The following is a 21,817-nucleotide window of genomic DNA, read 5'->3' on the forward strand; positions in this document are numbered from 1 at the left end:
AACATAAATACCGAAGTCTGAACATCTAATCTGACATCTAGTCTGAAAGCCTCTAACTGAACTGAATAAGGAGTTGATGGGACATGTCCCCAACTAACTCCAACTATTGAAATAAAGTGAAAACTTAAATAGAAATAAAATCATCATGTCCTCGAAAGATGAGGACTCACGTCTAACTCTGACTACTGATCCTAGAATCTACTGCTGATTTGGAGCTCATGCCTCTGAACCTATGGTGTAACATAAGACAAAGAACCATAGCGCAAATGCGTTAGTACGTCTAAATGTACTGAGTATACGAGTGAGGTAGGCTAAATGCAAAGGGTTATATACATGAAAAATACTGATTGATATGAACATGAGAGTACATATATGCATACATAACTGTAACTGAACTCGTGGAGATACTGACTACTGAGTATGAATACTGATAATGTGAGTGTACTGATAATGAGATTCTGAAAGACTGAGTTTACTAATATTGAAGTGTAAATCACTACTAAGTGACTGATCTGATTCTGTATTACTGAATACTGGGAGACCGATACTATATTACTGATAAAGGAATAATTGTTTCTAATAGTTTGAATTATAAAGAACTGGTCTGATTGACTGTATCTGACAGTCCTGAAGCTGAGTACTGATAGCATGAGTTCTGATAACTTTTGTGATTTATAGCATAAGTGACTGTATCTGACAGTCCATAAATCAGAAGAAAACTATCTGAATTCTTTACTGAGACTAGGTAGCTATAGCTGACAGTCCTAAAATCTATAACTGAAATTATGGGAAGTAGTTATCTAACCTACATGCCCCAAATATGCTATAATAGCTAAGCTGGGGTCTAATCTCTGTTCCGACTGGAGGGGTGTCAATACCGCACCACTGGTAAGAACAACTGTGAGAACCCTATATTGGAAAGTACTCAAGTGAGAACGGTGGGAGCCTTAAACTGACGGGTTAAGCCACCTCATCAACCATAATTTGATGGGTTAAGATGTCTCAACCTACGCTGGCTATGTAGTTTTGGAACACAAGGATTGCTACTAAGAATCACACCCTGAACTGGTGGGTGAGTTCCCATCTTTGGGTTCACTCGGTGCTAACCTCTACTCCCATATGAAGGACACTGAACTAAATAACTAAGCTAAACTGAATAACTGGACTGAACTGATTAGCTAAACTGATACTGATTAACTGGACTGATACTAGTGGTATTGTTTAGCAGAGCTAAACTAGGTTTATTGGATTCCAATGACTGATGGAATATACTAAGTTTTGAGAACTAGTTGAGAGTACTGAAGTTACTGAGATTGACTGTGAATACTGAGGTTGCTGAAGTTACTGAGCACAGAGATTACTGAGATTACTGGACTACTGAGATTACTGAGATTTCTGAGTTTTCCTGAGTCACATGACTGACTGAATTCTATGGATCATGGCTTGACTGAGATTATCGTGAAAACATGACATGGCTCTAGGCACACAACTATGTTTTTTAGGTACAAGTCCCCCAGGACTCGATGGAATGAAACTGACACAACTTGAATTTCTTAAGTACACGACCATCAATAACAATCCATAATACATGAGTGGGGGATTTCATGAAGTACATGGTCATCATAATAACTATCATGAATAGGAATGCTTATAATCAAGTCATAAATCTCATATTCTAATATCATGGGCATTCTGACAATATATACTATTTATAGCAATCGCATGGAAACCATTCAAGCATAAGGAAACGACAGCATGTAACATTTAGTTCATATTGTAATGATTTGAGGATATTAAACAACATGTATTTATTCAACATCTCAAGCATGGTAGGAAAAGCATGGATATAATTTGCATACATAATTCATATCTTCATCATCATACATGCTTCATGCCGCTACCATAAGAATACATAATTAGCATGGAAATTCATATTGAAGTGTATAACTAACATGAACTTGTTATTTTGATATCATGAAATCAGGTAAATATGAAGTTCTAACATACTAGGCATTTTATTGAACACCTTGCATGCATTCTTTAAGGCATAGGTGGATTTCATCAAATTATACATCATGAACAACCAAATTTACAAATTTCCAACTTATATGATATCATGAATTAAAAAAAAACATATAAAAATTTCATCTTGGGAATCACCCAATATCAAAAACATGATCATCAACACCCAACAATATAGAAATCATACTTTATAATGAAAAAGAGGGTTTTTGAGCTTTATGGATGAAAGGGATCCATAAATCAACTCACGCATACTATTATATAGCAAAAAAAAAGCATCAACATGGGTATGATCATATCACCACAACCAACCAAGCATTTTTATTTTAAATATTAATTCTTGAACTCCACGGATGAAAGGAATCCATGGATGAACACTACATATACCTTAGAAGGAAGATTCTTGATGATTGACGAAGAAATTTCCTTGGAATTGGATCTTCAAGCTTGATTGTGCAAAACTAGTTGTTTTTCTCCTATGGTAATCTTGGATGATGAGCTTTGAGATGTTAATAGGGTTGTAATATGATTAGAAGCTATATATTTCGTAGGGTTAAGTCTAGGGACGTGTAAGGAGTGTTAAAAGACTTAATTACCCTTAAAATAACTCAAAACAGAGTGTTTTTGGCACCTGGAATTGACTTAGGCGGCGCCCAAGTGATTACCTAAGCTATGTTAGGTGGCGCCTAACCAATCGCCTATGTCTGGGTTGGGCGGCGCATAACCAATCGCCTATCCTTACTGTCTCTCACAAAAATGGGCATAACTTTTCGCTCGGGTATTGGATTAAGGCGAAATTGGTATCATTGGAAATCTAATTCAATTATACACAATTTGGTGGGTAGAAATATGCAGAAATACCACATTAACATCGATTTTTATACTCATTCAAAGATGACCCTTGAAAAATCAAACACTAAAACTTGATGGATTCAAAAACTCTTAGCTTGTATTACCTTAAGTGATTCATATGACCGTTCTTAATATATCATAAGCTATCTTATCATTAGGATACTCATTGTAAGTCATGCACTAAAATGCTACTCATAGGATAGGAGGTTTCATACGTAGGAAAAATGGTTCATCTCCTAGCTTAGAAACATACTGGGTATTACAAGTAAGTGATTGCCTTAACTCCTAGTATTAGGCATACGCTGATATACACCCAACTAACAATAGAAAACAAAAACAAAAAAACTTTAGAAACTTAAATTAATAACTCAACCCTATATTCCCCGACAACTGTGCAAAAATTTAATGTCGCCCGAACTTACACCTCCATGAAGTATAAAGTGGTTGGTCAAAGTCAAATACAGTAACCCAACTAGGTTGGGGTCGATCCCACAGGGAATAGTTCTAACTTGTATACAACTTGCCAAAATAGTTGAGAAGTGTGGAAAAGTAAATGGTGGAGTTTATATCAAACAAAAAAGAGTAGAAAGCTTTGGATGTCTTAGGTTGTAAAACAATCTAAAAAGAACACTAGGATTGTGTTCCCTTGGCTTTTTAGCTCCGATTATTTCTCGTACTCAGCCCGACTATCTTAATGCTATGCATCCGTAATCTAACAAGATATGTATGACCAACTATCTTTTGGACTCATTGGTAAATCTCATCCTTCACCTTGTTAGTCTTAAGGTATCACCTTACTAATACTTGTCTTGAATACCAGTTTAGCATTTACTTTGTGGGTCTCAAGCTATTAGACGAGGGTTGGTAACCTCAAATCGCTGTTGTACTCTTTTTTGCCAATCTTGAACTCCCTTGTGAGGATGATCATGAATACAGAAAAGTCCTTAGCCTCTGTAGTAGCTAAGGAAGAAATTAACATGAAGAAGATCACAATACATTCAACAACAATGATCTAATCTAACCTTTTCCGTCCCCTACTTTATTAATCTTCCAAGGTTCCCACAACCCTAGTTAAGGAAATTAGCCTCTCATGGTTATGAAAAAATCCATTGAATTCAATAAGTAAAGTATAGAATTAATTGCACAATAATGAAAAAATAAAATCCAAAATCTCATATTAATTACGAAACCAAAAACAAAGAACAACAGTATCAAAATGTCAAAGTGTATGAAAATATCCCAAAGTGTGCAACATAACACAATAATAACCCTAGGATATTTATGGTATCTCAGGATAATTAGGGAATCCTAATAAGAACATAATAGGAAAATTAAGTTTGCAGTGGTAACGTTTTTGGCGACGAGTCGTGAGGTCTAACAACAACTTTTTGCCTGCTATCATAGCTTTCTTTTTCCTTTAGGGATCATGACTCATAGTAATACATCCCAAGTCATTAGATGGGACTTGTGATGACTCCAGTGTATGTGAAATTTTAGTACCTTTTTTCTATGCTTAGAATGACTTTACACCATAAGTCGTATGATGTCATCACAACTCGTGGCCTTCACTCATATCCACTAGGGCCTCACTTGTCAACTTTCAGGGATTTCATGTAATATGCTAAAATGATGTCACACCACGACTCATAGTCACTCATAAAAATTCATGGTGAATCTTTACTTCATTCCTGGAACTTAACATGGGCCACTGTTAACATCACGACTCTGGCAATGAGTCGTTAGGTGACTAAACAATTTATTGCCTGGTTAATACTTTTGCCTTTTTTTAGAGATTTTTCATCTTTTCACAATCAACACCACTTCCAAACTAATTAACCTGCAACATACCCAAAACACACATCATATCCGACAAAACAACCTAAGTAAATGCATTTTTTCATCGTTTTAAGCATTAAAAGTGTCATGAATGTAATAAACAACTCTAAAAGTTTTCTATATATCATACGACTCATCCCTTGATTCATATGTTGATCTCATACCCAAGGCAGTGTATGTTGGTTGACAATCTATTAAGGGTACGACTAAACTCCTACAAGTCAACAAGAAGCATACGAGTCGTATGAAGTTAAGTCATAAGTTAAATAGTGTAGACTTCTTGAGATTTTTTCCAAGATACGAGTGAGGGGATACTAGTCATAGAAGGATGATACAAGTTATAAATGACATTCACAAGCTGATTAGTGAATTCCCACTTAGAATCTGTCCATCATACGAGTCATGATTTATATGATCAACTCATAAAACTGGCGAGTAAATTTTGAGAAGTTAAGGGGATTTTTAGTCTTTTACCTCTTATAACTCCACACCCACGATATTTAATACCAAGGGGCATTACTTTTCCTCTCTTTTCCAATCAATTAAACAATAACTTTATCTCCTACCATCTTCAAGAACAAGATTAGGGTTTCTTCCCCAAGGCATCTCCCAAGTCTCAAAGGTCAAGTTTACTTTACCAAGACAAGAACTTTAAGGTATGTTGGGTTTATGAACAAGGATATTCTTTAATCCTTGTACCCAAAACTTATTTTAATGTTAAAGTTGTGTGATTTACAATTACAGTTTACACCCAAATTATCTTGTCTTGATTTTATGAAATTATCATGTGGTTGAAGTATTAAAGTACATACATGTTCTCATCTATTTATGTTTTTACTTGAAGATCCTCTATTATGATTTAAAGATCATGAGCTTGATTTGAATACATTGATTAAATATTTCCAATTGAGTTTTAAGCATGATATTGTATTACAAGTTATATGAAAGAAAGTATGATATTTAAGGCTTATGTATAAGAACTAAATTTACAAGAAAGTTTTATCTCTTGATTTAAATTATAAGACTTGAAATCCATAATTTTTCATTTTAATTATGACTTAAAGAAAAGAGAAGAACAATTGATTTCTAGTATACAAGCCCTTATGCTATTTTTAGGTGGATTTCTTAAGTATGAGCACATATATGTATACACTTTGGGAGTAGTATTTAGCACCGAGAAGGGAATGCGGATGAGCGTATCCTAAATTTCTAAAAACTACGAGCCAACACAAGTTAACCTTTTTCCTAATATGGATAAAGTTAAGAATAATGATCACTAAGATAAGATTCTATTTTGATGGCAAGGATAGAACAGCTCCCCCTAACGTGGTAAGACGTTAGACTCTATGGTAGCTAACATAGTTTATGTTGGTTATAAGAATCTTCCTTAATCAAGATTAAAATCAATGATTTTAAGAAACTAAGCGTTATGACTCACTAAGTAATTTATATACTTTACTATTAAAGATTTATGATCTTACAATCCAAAGTTTTACTCAAGTCCAAGGCGTGTCATTTACGTTTAGAATGTAGAGTTGAAAGCTTATATATATACATGTATATATATATATATATATATTCAGCATTGTTTTACTTATGCATTTACCCCCCACATTCTCAGTACATTCCAAAAATACTGATCCACATATACATCTGTGTGCTACATTGTCTTATAATATAGGATATGGCACCCGTTCCTAGTAGTACGAGTGACTTTGGGATCATTATCTACATCTCAATATTTGGTGAGTCCTCATTATTCAAGGTACTAGTCTTTTAGATTTGTGTTTTCATTGATAGAAGTATTTTAGATAGTGAATTCAGTTTATGTACGGGCCTGTTAGGGTCTATCCCAATAGCTCTCTAGTCTATAGTAGAGGCTTGTCAGACTATGTCTAATCTTAAGTTCAAAAAGTTTGGGTAAATATTTTTAAATTAAAAATTCACTTTAAGTTATAAGAGTGTCTATCTTTTATTTACTTCTTATGTTTACCATTCTTATTGTGTGGGATTTGAGCTATAAAGATATCATGGGTTAGCTTGGGGATATTCTTAGTCCTGAGTACTGTGTGACATCTAGGGGTACTTCCAAGGCATTAAAAACTAGTTTTAGAGCCTAAGATTTTAAAGAGTCCTAGAGAGTCAGACAAGCCATGTTACATAGAGTCTTAATCATGAGTGTGAAACCCTTCATATTTATGAACAAGAAGCTATGGAATGAGTTAGGAATCATCAATTCTTTAATGACATATTGTTCTTATAGTTTTGTATATCTGCGTTAGCTCATACTTTTACATGACAAAATATGCCACCTCATCGAGCTAATGCACATAGAAACAATGATCAACAACCCCTGCAAGACAACCCTATGAATGAGATATATCTCACGCTAAGTTTTGGGTTGATTTTCAAGCGTTAGCCCAAGTAGTGAACGCCAATGTTCAAGGGAGCCAGAAGGCAATAGTCCTACTACAGGAGAATGCTAATTTAGCTACAGCCCATATTCAGGACTTTATAAGGATGAATCTACTTGAGTTCATGGGTCAAAGGTGTATGAGGGTCTACAACTCCTTATTGATGAGGTGAGGAAGATAACTCAAATTATACATGTTATTAAATAAGAGAATGTAGAGTTGACATTCTATAGGTTGAAGGATGTTGCTTATGATTGGGTTACAATGTGGAAGGAAGGTAGGGGTGAGAATGCAGCTCTTGTGAGTTGGTAGGTATTCCAGTATGCTTTAACAGATAGGTTCTTTTCACTTGATATGAGGGAGGCCAAAATGGAGGAGTTCATGAACTTGAGATAGGTCTCTATGATGGTAAAGAAGTACTACCTTAAGTTCACTCAGTTGTCTAAGTATGCTCCCGAGTTATTAGCTAATTCTATATCTTGTATGAGCAAGTTTATTATTGGGGTGTCTGATTTAGTGATCAAAAAGTGTAGGATAGCCATGCTGATTGGAGATATGGATATTGCTAGGTTGATATCTCATGCTCAATAAATTGAGGAAAAAAGTTGAAGGAATGAGAGAAGAGGAATAAGATAACTAGGACTAGACAATTTAAATTTAGTCAACCAAGGTTTGGAGGGGAAACCATTCACAGTTTTAGGGTTATTTATCAGTGCTTGTACCAGCTTCAGCTAGTGCCCCTGCACCCTAAACCAGGAAAGAGCAATAGGGAAGGACTTCGAATTCCAAATCTTAGAACAGTGTTATTGGGAGGCCCCATATCCCAACATGTGCAAAGTGTGGTAAAACCCATTCTGATGAGTATTTGATGGGCAAAAAAGGTTGTTATAGTTATGGTAAGCTAGGCAACAGAATCACGGAATACCTATGTACTAAGTAGGGAAGTAGAGATACTCATCCCTAGACTCAAGATACTAGTGTAGCACCTCAGCCAAGCCACCTAGCTCCTCTCTAGGGTGTGTCTTCTAGCACCGGTAGCGGCCAGCACTAGAATTGATTTTATGTATTACCATCACGTTAGGAGTAGGAGAGTTCACCAGATGTTATCATTGGTAAGCTTTGTGTCTTTTATCTTGAGGTTTATGTGTTTTTAGACCTGGGATTGAATTTATCTTATGTAACTCCCTTGGTTGCTGTAAATTTTTGGGTAGGGCTTACATAAGAGAAATTCAATCCTAGGTCTAAAAATATGGTTGCTGTAAACCTGGGATTGATTTTATGCATTAGCATCTTGAGGTTTATGTAGATTTTATGAAAATCTTTCTAAGCCCTTTTATATTTCTACCCTAGTAGGTGAGTTAATTTTGCTAGATGAGTCTATAGGGAGTGTCCTATTACCATCATCCATAAGATTACACTAGAGGAGTTAATAGAGTTAGAGATGGTAGATTTTAATGTTATTCTAGGAATTGATTGGATCCATTCATTCTATGCATAATACATTGTCGTACCCGCATGGGGAAGTTTTAGTTTTCTAATAAAGCAGTTTTTAAGTGGAAGGGCAGTTCTGTATCTCTCAAAGGTCATTTTATCTCTTACCTTAAGGCCCAAAAGTTAATACCAAAAGGGTGTATTTACCATTTAGTTCGAGTCAAAGATACTAAGTTTGAAGTCTCGATAGTTTAGTTAGTTCAAGTAGTAAATAAATTTTCAGAGATTTTTCCTGAAGATCTTCCAAGGGTACCTCTGGATAGAGAAATATAATTCAGTGTTGATCTTCTTCTGGATACTTAACTCATCTCTATGCCTCCTTACTGTATAGCCCGGTTGAACTTAAAAAGTTAAAAGAGCAACTTAAAGATCTCCTAGATAATGGCTTTATTAGACCTAGTGTTTCTCCGTAAGGTGCTCTGGTCCTTTTTGTGCACAAGAAAGATGGCACTATTAGAATGTGTAAAGATTATAGACAGCTAAACAAGGTCACCATCAAGAATAAGTATCCTATTCCTAGATTATTTGTTCGATTAGCTTCAGGGTGATCGGTGGTTCTTTAATATTGACCTTAGACTGGGATATTATTAGTTGAAAGTTAGGGAGCAAGATATTCTAAAAATAGCTTTCCAAATGACGTACAACTATTTTGACTTTTTGGTTATGTCATTTGGACTAATAAATGCTCCTACAACCTTTATACATCTGATGAACAGGGTCTTCAAGCAGTACTTGGATATATTCATCATTGTCTTTATAGATGACATACTAGTGTATTCCAGAAGTGAGGAGGAGCATGCAGACCCCTTGAGGATAGTACTATAGACCCTAAAAGACCATTAATTGTATGCAAAGTTTGGTAAATGTGAGTTTTCGTTGGAATCTATTACCTTCTTGGGGCATGTTATCTCAGGGGCTAATATTTATGTAGATCCTTAAAATATTAATGTAGTAAAGCACTAGCCTAGACCCCTCACTCCATTTGATATTAAGAGTTTTTTGGGTTTGGCTGGGTACTACAAAAGATTTGTTGAAGGGTTCTCCTCTATAGACACGCCATTAACTAAGATGGCCCATAAAAGAAAAGTTTATCTGGCCAGATAAATGTGAGAAGAGTTTCCTAGAGTTGAAAGATAGATTGAATTTGGCTCCAGTGTTAGCTTTGCCAAAAGGGTTGGATGGATTTGTGGTATATTGTGATACTTCTAGAGTTAGGTTAGGTTATGTATTGATGCAGAATGATAAAGTGATAGCCTATGCTTCCAGGCAACTTAAGGATCATAAAAAGAATTACCTAACTCACGATTTAGAGTTATCTCCATGGTTGTTTCTATAAAAAATTTGAGGCACTACCTACATAGTGTGCATGTTGATGTCTTCACTGACCGCAAGAGCCTTTAATATGTATTTACTCAGTGGGAGCTAAATCTTTATTAGAGAAGGTGGTTGGAGTTACTAAAAGAGTATGACATAAGTGTGCTCTATCATTCGAGTGAGTCCAATGTGGTGGTTGACATAGTGAATAGGTTTTCTATAGGTAGTGTGGCCCATGTGAAGGGGGAGGGACAAAAATTAGCCAAAGAGGTGTACAGATTAGCCCGTTTGGGAGCCTGTTTGATCAACACTTACGATGGAGGAGTAGTAGTACAAAATGATTCGAAATCATCTTTGGTAGTAAGAGTGAAGGAGAAATAGAAGAATGATCCCATCCTTAGCTATACATTGAAAGCATTCCAGCAATAAAAGATTGAAGTTTTCTTCTAAAGGGGAGATGGTGTACTTTGATATCAGGCTAGACTTTGTTTCCCAAATGTAGACGGGTTGCGGGAAAGGAATTAGATGAGGCTCATGGTTCTAGGTATTCAATTTATCTAATTTCTACTAAGATGTATCGAGACCTACAAGAAATTTATTGGTGGAATGGTATTAAGAGGGACATAGCAGAGTTTATGGCAAAAGGTCCAAATTTTCAGCAAGTAAAGTTTGAACACCAAAGACTAGGAGGTATGATGCAAGAGATTAGTATCCCTACTTGTAAGTGGGAAATGGTGAATATAGATTTTATCACAGGGTCGCCTTGTACAAGATGTCAGTATGATTCAATTTGGGTTATAGCAGAACGAATGAATAAGTCAGCTGATTTCTACTTGTTAAGACTTTAGACACAGTGGAGGATTATGACTGAATGTATATCTATGAATTAGTAAGGCTTTATAGGATACCTTTATCCATTATTTCAGATAGTCGCACACAGTTTACTTCGCAGTTTTGGCAATTTTTTTAGAAAGGTCTTCATACAAAGGTTAAGCTTAGCACTGCTTGTCATCCGCAGACCGGGCGTGTGTTTTTGACTTCAAAGGAAGTTGGGATGACCACTTACAATTGATTGAGTTTGATTATAGTAAAATTTATCACGCTAGCATCCAGATGGCTCTGTTTAAACCACTGTATGCGCATAGGTGTAGATTACCCATAGGATGGTTTGAGGTTAGTGAAGCTACTTTGATTGGGATAGATTCTGTTCTTGAGGCTATGACTAAAGTATAGTTGATTCATGAAAGGTTGAAGACTGCTTAGAGTCATAAGAAGTTGCATGCTGATGTAAGAAGAAGAGAGCTCTAGTTTGAAGTGGGTGATTGGGTATTCTTAAAGGTGTCACCTATGAAGGGAATAATGATATTTGGAAAGAAAAGAAAGTTGAGCCCGCAAATTGTTCATCGGTATAAGATAGTGAAGCATATTATAGAGGTGGCGTATGAATTAAATCTTCCATCAGAGTCAGCTACGATTCATCCAATGTTTCACATATTGATGCTCATGAAGTGTATTAGAAACACATCCTTAATAGTTCCCCTAAAGAGTATTGCGTTCAAGGATAATTTATCGTATAAAGAGATTCCTGTTGAGATACTTGATAGACAGGTCCGAAGGCTAAGGAATAAGAAATTAGTATCTATGAAAGTTCTCTGGAGAAACCAATCGGTTGAAGGGGCCACTTAGGAAGTGGAGGCAGACGTGATGACCAAGTATCCTCATCTCTGTTCATCCAATTTAATTCCTACTGAAGGTAAATAGTTATTTTCAGCCAAGACTGTCTCTTTGTAAGTGTATTTAAGTAGTTTTGAGTCGTATCATATGTGGTGTGGTTAGATCCTTATAATATATGTACACTTGTTAATAAGTTTGTTATTTGTGTGATTAGTCCTTTTTTCTAGTCCTAAGTGATGCCATATTCGAGTTAGAATATTTCCAAGGGGGGGATATTGTAATACCCCATCTCTAAAAGTATTTTTTCTATCATATGACTTATTCCTTAAGTTATATACACAACATGTGAGTACGTTGATCTCGTGCCCAAGGCAGTACATGGTAAGTGACAATCTGTTATGGGTACAACTCAACTCCTATAAGTCATCCAGAAGAATACGGGTTGTACGAAGCCAAGTTGTAAGTTAAATAGTGTAGACTCCTTGAGATTCTATCCAAGATACGAGTGAGGGACAACTAGTCGTAGGAGGATGATACGAGTCGTAAGTATCATTCGTAAGCTGATTAGTGAATGCTCTCTTAGATTTTGTCCATTATACAAGTCATGATTCCTAGTCGTACCTTCCCATATGATTCGTATGATCTACTCGTAAGAGTTGGAGAGTAAATTCTAAGAAGTTAAGGGTCTTTTTATTCTTTTACCCCTTATAACTCCTAATACACGACCTTTGACCCAAGGGGTGTTACTTTTCCTCTCTTTTCTAATTGATTAAACAACAACTTTCTCTCTTACCATCTTCAAGAACAAGATTAGGTTTTCTTCCCCAAGGCATCTCCCAAGTCTCAAATGTCAAGTTTACTTTACCAAGCCAAGAACTTTAAGGTATGTGGGGTTTATGAATAAGAATATTGTTTCATCCTTGTGCCCAAAACTTATTTTAAAGTTAAAGTTGTGATATTTTCAATTAGGGTTCACACCTAAATTATCTTGTCTTGTGTTTATGAAATTATTATGTGATTGAAGTATTAAAGTGCATACATGTTCTCATCTAATTATGTTTTGACTTTAAGATTCTCTATTATGATTTGAATATTATGAGTTTGATTTGAAAATATTGATTAAATATTTTCAATTGAGTGTTAAACATGATATTATATTATAAGTTATATGAAATAAAGTATGAAATTTAAGGCTTAAGTATAAGCACAAGTTTACAAGAATGTTTGATCTCTGGATTTAATTGACAAGACTTGAAATCCACAATTGTTCATTTTGATTATGACTTAAAAAAGAAAAGCATAATCGGTTTCTAGTATACAAGAACTTATGCTCTTTTAAGGTGGATTTCGTGTGTATGAGCACATATGTGTATATACTTTGGGAATAGTATTTAGCATTGAGAAGGAAATGCGGATAATCGTATCCTAAATTCCTGAAAAGTATGAGTCAACGTAGGTTAAGCTTTTTTCCCAATATGGATGAAGTTAAGAATAGTGATTACTAATATAAGGCTCTATTCCAATGTCAAGGGTAGAACAACTCTCCCCAATGTGGTAAGATGTTGGACTCCATGGTAGCTCATATGGTTTTTGTCGGTTAGAAGATCTCCCATAATCAAGATTAAAAGCAAAGATTTTAAGAAACTAAGTGTTATGACTCACTAAGTTATTTATATGCTTTATTATTTAAGATTTATGATCTTGTAATCTTATGTTTTACTCAATTCCAAGGCGAGTCATTTACTTTTAGCAAGAACAGTTGAAAGCTTATATATACATATATATATATATATATATATATATATATTAAGTATTGATTTACTTATGCTTTCACCCCCACATACCCAGTACATTCCAGAAGTACTGATCCACATATACGCTTGTGTGCTACATTGTTTTATAATGTAGGTTCTGGTGCTCGAACCTAGCAGCAAAAGCTACTTCGTGCATCATTACCTGTATCCCGACGTTTGGTGAGTCCTCATAGTCTGGGGACCAGTCTTTGAGATTTTTGTTTTCTTTGATGGACGTAGTTTAGACAGTGAATTCAATTTATGTACGGGCCAGCTGGGGTGTGTCCTAGTGGCTCTCTTGTCTATAGTAGAGGCTTGTCAAACTATGTCTAAGCTTAAGTTTAAGAAGTTTGTGCATAGACTTCTAAGTTAAAGATTCACTTTAAGTTACGAGATAGTTTAAATTTTGTTTACATCCTATGTTTACCATCCTTACTATGTGTGTTCTGAGTTGTAAAGATATCATGGATTTGCTTAGGGATATTTGTATTCTGAGTACCATGTGACATCCATGGGATACTTCCAGGGGGTTACATGAAACCATGGAACATCAGATGGAACATGCCTATTTAATCTACAAGGAGCAAATAATAGTCATGGCCTATGGTGGGCTGAAGATGCCTGCTTCTAATCCCCAAAATCCATTCTAAGGAAAATTGTACCCAAACTAAGATAAGGCATCTAGTTCCACCACTAGATATTAAATAAGCCTCAGTTTAATCCTAGGATATCAATTCTATCCTAAGAATGTACAACTAAGTCTACTATGCAAAATCTATGATTCCTTAATTAGCTAAAAGATCCCAATTACACTAAATATAGTTCTAAGACAAAATTCACAACCTATATCTAGCACATTATCATAATTATACTACACATTAGCTCAATATATGAGTAAGGTAAACCTAGCCTACCCGGCGCTCGGTGAAATCAGCTAAATCGATGATTTTTTTCTTCCAAGAAGCTTTTGCACGATTCTATGCTATCAAAATAATAATATACTAATAAAAATGAGAAAAATGATACCCATATTGCATTTTGGTGCATCGGGTCCAAAATTATGTAAAAATCCTATATGGGGCCCACTTGCAAAATCGTACTTTCAAAATTATCAACACATCTCTCTATGCTCAAGAACATTTACCATTAAGAATGTGTAACTTTTGAGCTTAAATGGTGCTAAACTCAACCCACCAATAATCTAAGGATTTTTGGGAAATAATTGATAAATTAACCATGAATTTACTGAAAACTTACCAAGAATTTGATGAAGAAACGAATAATTCAAGATCTCAACACCCCAAAATCACCTATCAATGTTTGTCCCAAGTTTCTACACTTTCTAGGTTTTTTCACTTTTGAACTTGTGTGAAAATAGGATAAAAATCAGGCAAAAGAGTATTTAATGCCACCCACGTGCACCTTAAGCGGATGTTGGGCCGCTTAAGTGGTCACCGCTTTTGCGGCCAAGTGTTGCTTTATAGTACTTGCCTAATCTTTACATCTCACATACACGACCTACAAGCCACTTAAGTGGCACTTGCTTAAGAGGACTGGGCTCATTTATGCGACCCACTAACTAGAAACCTAGTCGCTTAAGAAATAGGCTGGCCACGTATGTGAGCTCCACTTAAGAGACCCAAGTGGTGCTTAAGAGGATGCACCAGTTAGGGACTTGAGAAATTTCAAGTCTCTACTGACCATTTGGGATTCATTTGGAATCGTATGAATGCAATTGAACTATGCTACCCTATCAAATTTCATATTCTAAAGTCAATGGAATGGTTAAAATTTTCAACCAAGTTCGTTTTGATTAAAAGTGGGTCCCACATCCAAGTGTTATTTTTCTAAATTTAGGTCAATGGCCTAAAATGAGTTTGTAAGTCTGGGGAACTTGAACCAAAGGTCTGCCTAGCTTAAAATCGATGTTATAAAGCTGATGAAACTATCAGATTTGTCATACTAGGTTGTTTAACTAAAGTTTTTACCCATAAGCCAATTCTTACCAGCTAAAACTTTAAAATAGGGAATTGACTCTAAAAATAAAACAAACTGCGCAATAATCGAATTGTCAGCTCCAGCAAGTCTTAAATAGCTTAGAGAAGCTATTGGAAATCTCTAAATAGTAAAACTAAGCGGATGTGTAGAAAATGACCTAGAGGGTCATTATAGTCAAGGATCAAAAGGGGATTGAGAATAAAGTGAATGACCACTTATCATGCTAGGAAGAAGAGGCTATGCTAAAATTGAATAAGAGATTGAGATTGATGATACTTTTTTGAATGGTAAAATTTTGGACCATTAAAAGATTTGGTTTCGTGTTTTGCAGACGTTGCAAATTTTTTGGTAAGTTATGTAGTTCCTGAAGACCTATCATTGCAGAAATGTACGAAGTTGATACATGACATGAGGAAGTTCTTATGGGATGATCCATACTTGTTTTGAATTAATGTAAATAGACAGATTTGGAGATGTGTTACTGAGGTTGAAATGATAAGTAACTTGAAAGCATGTCACTCATCATCTATTGGGGGTCATCATAATGGTGCATCAACTATACACAAGATTTTACAATGTGGATACTATTGGCCACCATTTAGAAAGATACCCATGACTATGCCAAGGCTTGTGACTAATGCCAAGGGAAATGAAACATCTCGCAAAGGCAAGGCTTTTAATGACCACTATCCTTGAGCTTGAGCTATTTGATGTATAAAGTATTGAATTCATGTGCCCCTTTCTAAGATCATATGTTATGAAGTATATTTTGGTGGTTGTTGACTATATTTTGAAATACGTGGAGGCAGTTGTAGTTTTAAACAACAAAGGAATAGTATCACAATATTCTTGAGAAAGAACATATTTTTAGATTGGGACACCAAAGGCTGTCATCAGTAATGAAGGCTTGCATTTTTTAATCATCTATTCAAGGCCTTCTTGAGATATATGGTGTGAAATATAAGGTGGCAACACCTCACAATTCTCTGACAAGCAGGAAAGTTGAGGTCTCCAATCGTGAGATCAAGTCTATTTTGGCGATGATTGTGAATATCAATAAGATAGACTGGCTAGAAAGTTAGATGTTGTATTATAGGCTTACAATAACATTCAAGACCTCTATTTGTGCATCCCCATAATAGCTTGTTTATGATAAAGTGTGCCACTTTCCTGTCAAACTTGAGTTTAAGGCATTGTGGGCACTGAAGAGGCTGAATCTAGAATAGAGAGATACAACTAAATTGAGACTTGAATAGTTAAATGAGATGGATAAATTCCATCTCTATGCCTATGAATGGTCAGGTTTATAAAAATAGAAGATGAAATTACACCATGATGGAAAGATTGAGAAAAAAATATTTACCGAAGGTGATATGGTATTCCTATTTGATTCTAAGTTGAAGATGTTTCCTGGCAAGCTATATTCAAAATAGAGTGGACCATATAGATTAATTAAAGTATTTCCCTATGGTGAAATTGAGCTGGAAAATAAAGAGGGCCAAAAGTTTAAAGTGAATGCCCAAAGGATAAAACATTACCCCGGTGAGATTGAGTAGGTGAAAGTGATATGTGATGTGGAACTAAAGTGTACTTGAGAAGTCAAGCATACTGTAACACCCTGATTTTTTGAATTGGAATACTACACGGTGCTCATGACCCCGAGGGACTACAAGCTAACTCATGACTGATATCTATACTATACACTGCATGTATAACGCAATAATGCGGAAAACATAAACATGTAGGCCATAAGGTTTAACTGAATCAAGAATCTGTCAAAATATAATATCCATATGGGTAAAAGTTACCCAAAATAGCTGAAAACTGAATCAAATCTAAACATAAGTCTGAATACTGAATCTGAAAGCCTCTAAGTACTATCTGAATAAGGAGTTGAAGGAACATGTCTCCAACTAACTTCATAAATTGATAACAGACAAAAATAATAATGAATAAATCAAATCATATTATCTTCGAATAAAGAGGACTCACTGAATATCTGTGACTACAGATGCTACTGCTACTGCTGATCTGGAGCTTGTGTCTCTGAACCTATAGTGTAATATGAAAATAAAGCACCATAGCGCAAATGCGTCAGTACAAGGGAATGTACTGAGTATACGAGTGAGGTAGGCTAAATATAAATAGGGTTTACATGCATGAACAATGCTAACTGTCTGACTGATATGAACGTAAGAGTACAAACATGCATACATAGTAACTGAAATTGTGGGTGCATGATAGCTAGTCCTATATGCTAATACATGGTTTACTGATGGCTAACATGACTGGTACTAAAATTCTGATAACATGGGCGATTGTATCTGACAATCCTAAATCTGATGAAACTATCTGAGTTTCATATTGTAACTGAGTCTGACTGTATCTTACAGTCCTGATATACTAAAATCTAAAGGCCTATCTGAGTTCTTTTATTGAGACTGATTTTGAAACTGTGGCAGGTAGCTATTTAACCGATATGCCCCAATAATGGATATAGCTAAGTTGGGGTCCAATCTCTGCCCCAACTGAAGGGGTGTCAATACCACACCACTGGTAAGGACAGTTGTGGGTGACCTTTAGCTGGCAGGTATTCGAAAGGAGAACGGTGGGAACCCTAAACTAATAGGCTAAGCCACCTCATCAACCCTAATCTGACAGGCTAAGATATCTCAACCTACGTTGGCTTCATAGTTATGGAACACAAGGATGACTGCTAAGAATCACACCCTAAACTGGTAGGTGAGTCCCAATCCTTGGGTTCACTCGTTGCTAACTTCTACTCCCATCTGAAGAGACTAAACATGATTCAACTGACTATACATGGATAGATTAACTGACTTTCATTGACTGACGGAGTAGTACTATTATCTGAGAGTTAATTGAGATCATGAGATTTTTGAGGTTTTCCTGAGTCACATGACTGACTGAGTTCTATAGATTATAGCTTGAATGAGATTATCGTGACAACATGACATGGCTCTAGGCACACAGCTACATTTTTAGTTACAAATACCCCCAGGACTTGATAGAAGGAAACTGACACACATGACATGACTTGATCACATGATTTGAGTCCACAATGCATACTATCATAAGTAGGGGATATCATATTTAATATAGTTATTCAATATCTTAAACATTGTAGGGAATGGATGGATATATTTTGTGTACCTATTGTATATCTCCATTATTTTACAGGTTTCATACCACCACAATAGCAACACCTGAAAAGCATGGGATTTATATTGAAGTATATAGCTAACATGGACTTGTCATTTAGACATCATAGAACTATATAAATATCAATTTCTAGAATCCTAAGCATTTTGTCAAGCACCTTTCATGCATTCTTTAAGGCATAGGTAAGTTTCATACTTGCACCATATTAAACCACCTAAAGTTCATGGTTTTCAATTAACAAACATATATATTCAATGAAAACACCTTTAGACATCACATTAAAACTTAAACAACAATCGTCAACATGTACATACTCATATCACCACAAAAAGTTTACAAAATAATATTTAAAACATGGTTCTTGTGCTCTATGAACGGATTGGATCCATAGATAAACACTACGCATACCTTAGAAAGGAAACCTTGATGACTTGCTGAAGAGTTCTTGGATTGAGAAACTTAATTCTCAATTATCTAGGAAAAAGGCTTGAATCTTGCTTTTGAGAGATGAGTTTGATGAAGACCTTAATTTTATGGTTAAGAACGTAAGAGAGTGTTTTTGAGATGCTTAACTGAAGAAAAAATGGGAAATATTATGCCTCTTTAGGGTTATAAGTCGTGGAAGGTGAAGGAAATTTCCAAAATACCCTTATGAAATAAATTCTCAGTAGTTGAAAAATCATAGCTGACGACCTTCGTGATAGGGCGTTACAAATATGATAAGCTGTCATGAATGTCGTCACTTAGAAGGTGGTTTCTGCCTAAGGATGATGACCTTTGTGATAGGGCATCACAAATGTGGTAAGTTGTCATGAATGTCTTCACTTAGGAGCTGGTTTCTACCTAAGGCTGACGACCTTCGTGATAGGGCGTCACAAATGTGGTAAGCTATCATGAATGTCGTCACTTAGGAGCTAGTTTCTGCCTAAGGATGACGACCTTTTTGATAGGGCGTCATAAATATGGTAAGATATCATGAATGTCGTCACTTAGGAGCTGGTTTCTGCCTAAGGCTGATGACCTTCGTGATAGGGCATCACAAATATGGTAAGCTATCACGAATGTCGTCACCTAGGAGCTGGTTTCTGCCTAAGGCTGACGACCTTCATGATAGGGCATCACAAATATGGTAAGCTATCACGAATGTCGTCACTTAGGAGCTGGTTTCTACTTAAGGCTGACGACCTTCGTGATAGGGCATCACATATGTGGTAAGCTATCACGAATGCCGTCACATTGTTTCCAGCCTGGTATGCTGGAGTAAAATAGGAATAACTCTTTGCTTCGATATCAGATTTAGTCAAAATTGGTATTTTTGGAAAGATAATTAAATTAGATATCTATTGATAGGTCATGAGATCAAAAATTCCAAGTATAATGCGAGATATGCTCATTTGAAGTTGACTATACCAATATCCTTCTCAAATATTCAATCGGTAAGGAATGTTTTGATTCGTCTGATAGCTGAGAGTTAGTTGAAGCCTTAATAAACATCTAACCTACTCATAAAACTATAAAATAACCATGATGTACTATGCATGATCTTGGTACATGGCTCTAATATTGGTTTGGATTTTTTAGGGTATTACAATATCTCCCCTTTTGAAACATTCATCCTCGAATGATGACTACTTGAGAGGGGAGAAAAGATAAAGCGACGCATACACTGATCATGTTCTACTGGTAAATGATTTTAGGACTAAATTGAATTCTAAACTGAATATATCCCAATTGAACATGCATATCTGATGCATGACTGATAAGCTGAACTCATGAATGCATGATAAGCTATGCACTGATACTTGATACTAATTTTATACTGGAATTTTGAATATGTAACTGAAAAAACTTAAAGAAAATGGTTACCTGGAGCTAAGTCTAAATTAGCGGAGAAAAGATGAGGGTACTTAGTTTGCATGTCTGCTTCTGCTTCCCAAGTAGCTCCCTCCATGGACTGATTCCGCCAAAGAACCTTGACTAGAGGGACTTCTTTGTTTCTCAGCCTACGAGTCTGATAGTCGAGGATTTCAACTGAAATCTCTTCATAATAGAGACTATTCTAAATGTCAATGCTCTGAATAGGGACTACAACTGCTGGGTCACCGATGCAATTCTTGAGCAAAGAGACATGGAAGACTGAATGAACTGAGGCTAGATCTGAAGGCAATTCGAGCTCATAGGCTACCTTGCCGAAGCGACTGAGAATTCTAAAGGTACCGACATATCGGGGACTAAGCTTTCCCTTCTTGCCGAATCTCTTTACTCACTTCATGGGAGAGATCTTTGACATAAACATAGTTATCGACCTCAAATTCAAGATCCTTTCTACGAACATCTGTATAAGACTTCTGTCGGCTCTGAGCAGCCCGGAGTCTTTCTATAATCAACTGAACTTTCTCTAAGGAATCGAATACTAAGTCAGGCCCTATGACTGCAGTCTTACTAACTTCGAGCGAATCGATCGGAGACCTCCATCTCCTACTATTGAGAGCTTCGAATAGAGCCATCTGAATACTAGAGTGATAGCTATTGTTGTATGAAAAATCAATCAAAGGCAAGTGGTCATCCCAGCTTCCCTTAAAATCAATTTCACATGCCCTTAGCATATCTTCTAGAGTCTGAATGGTCCTTTCTGCTTGACTATCTGTCTGAGGATGAAATGTTGTACTGAAATAAACTTGGGTACCAAGACCCTTTTGGAATGCTTTCCAGAAGTGAGAGGTGAACTGGGTACCTCTGTTTGAGATGATAGATAGTGGAACACCATGTAATCTGACCAACTCACAGATATAGAGTTTGGGATAATCCTCGACTGAGTAAGAGGTACGAACTGGAAGGAAGTGAGCTGACTTGGTTATTCTATCTACAATGACCCAAACTGAATCATGCTGATGACGAGTGCGAGGCAAACCCATCATGAACTCCATGTTCACTTCTTCCCACTTCCAAGTAGGAATGGTGAACTCCTGCATGGAACCACTAGGTTTCTGATGCTTTATCTTAACCTGCTGATATATAGAGCACTTTGACACAAACTCTGCAATATCTCACTTCATCCCACTCCACCAATAGAGCTCTCGCAAGTCGCAGTACATCTTAGTGGGCCCTGGATGAATAAAGTACCGCGCACTATGTACTTTTGCAAGGATTTGCTACCTCAAGTCATCTACACCTAGAACACACAGATGAACCTGATAACAAAGAACACCATCTCCCCCTTGGGAGAAAACCTCTACTTTC

Source organism: Capsicum annuum, chromosome 8 (genome assembly GCF_002878395.1).
Source record: "Capsicum annuum cultivar UCD-10X-F1 chromosome 8, UCD10Xv1.1, whole genome shotgun sequence".
In the NCBI taxonomy this organism is placed as follows: Eukaryota; Viridiplantae; Streptophyta; class Magnoliopsida; order Solanales; family Solanaceae; genus Capsicum; species Capsicum annuum.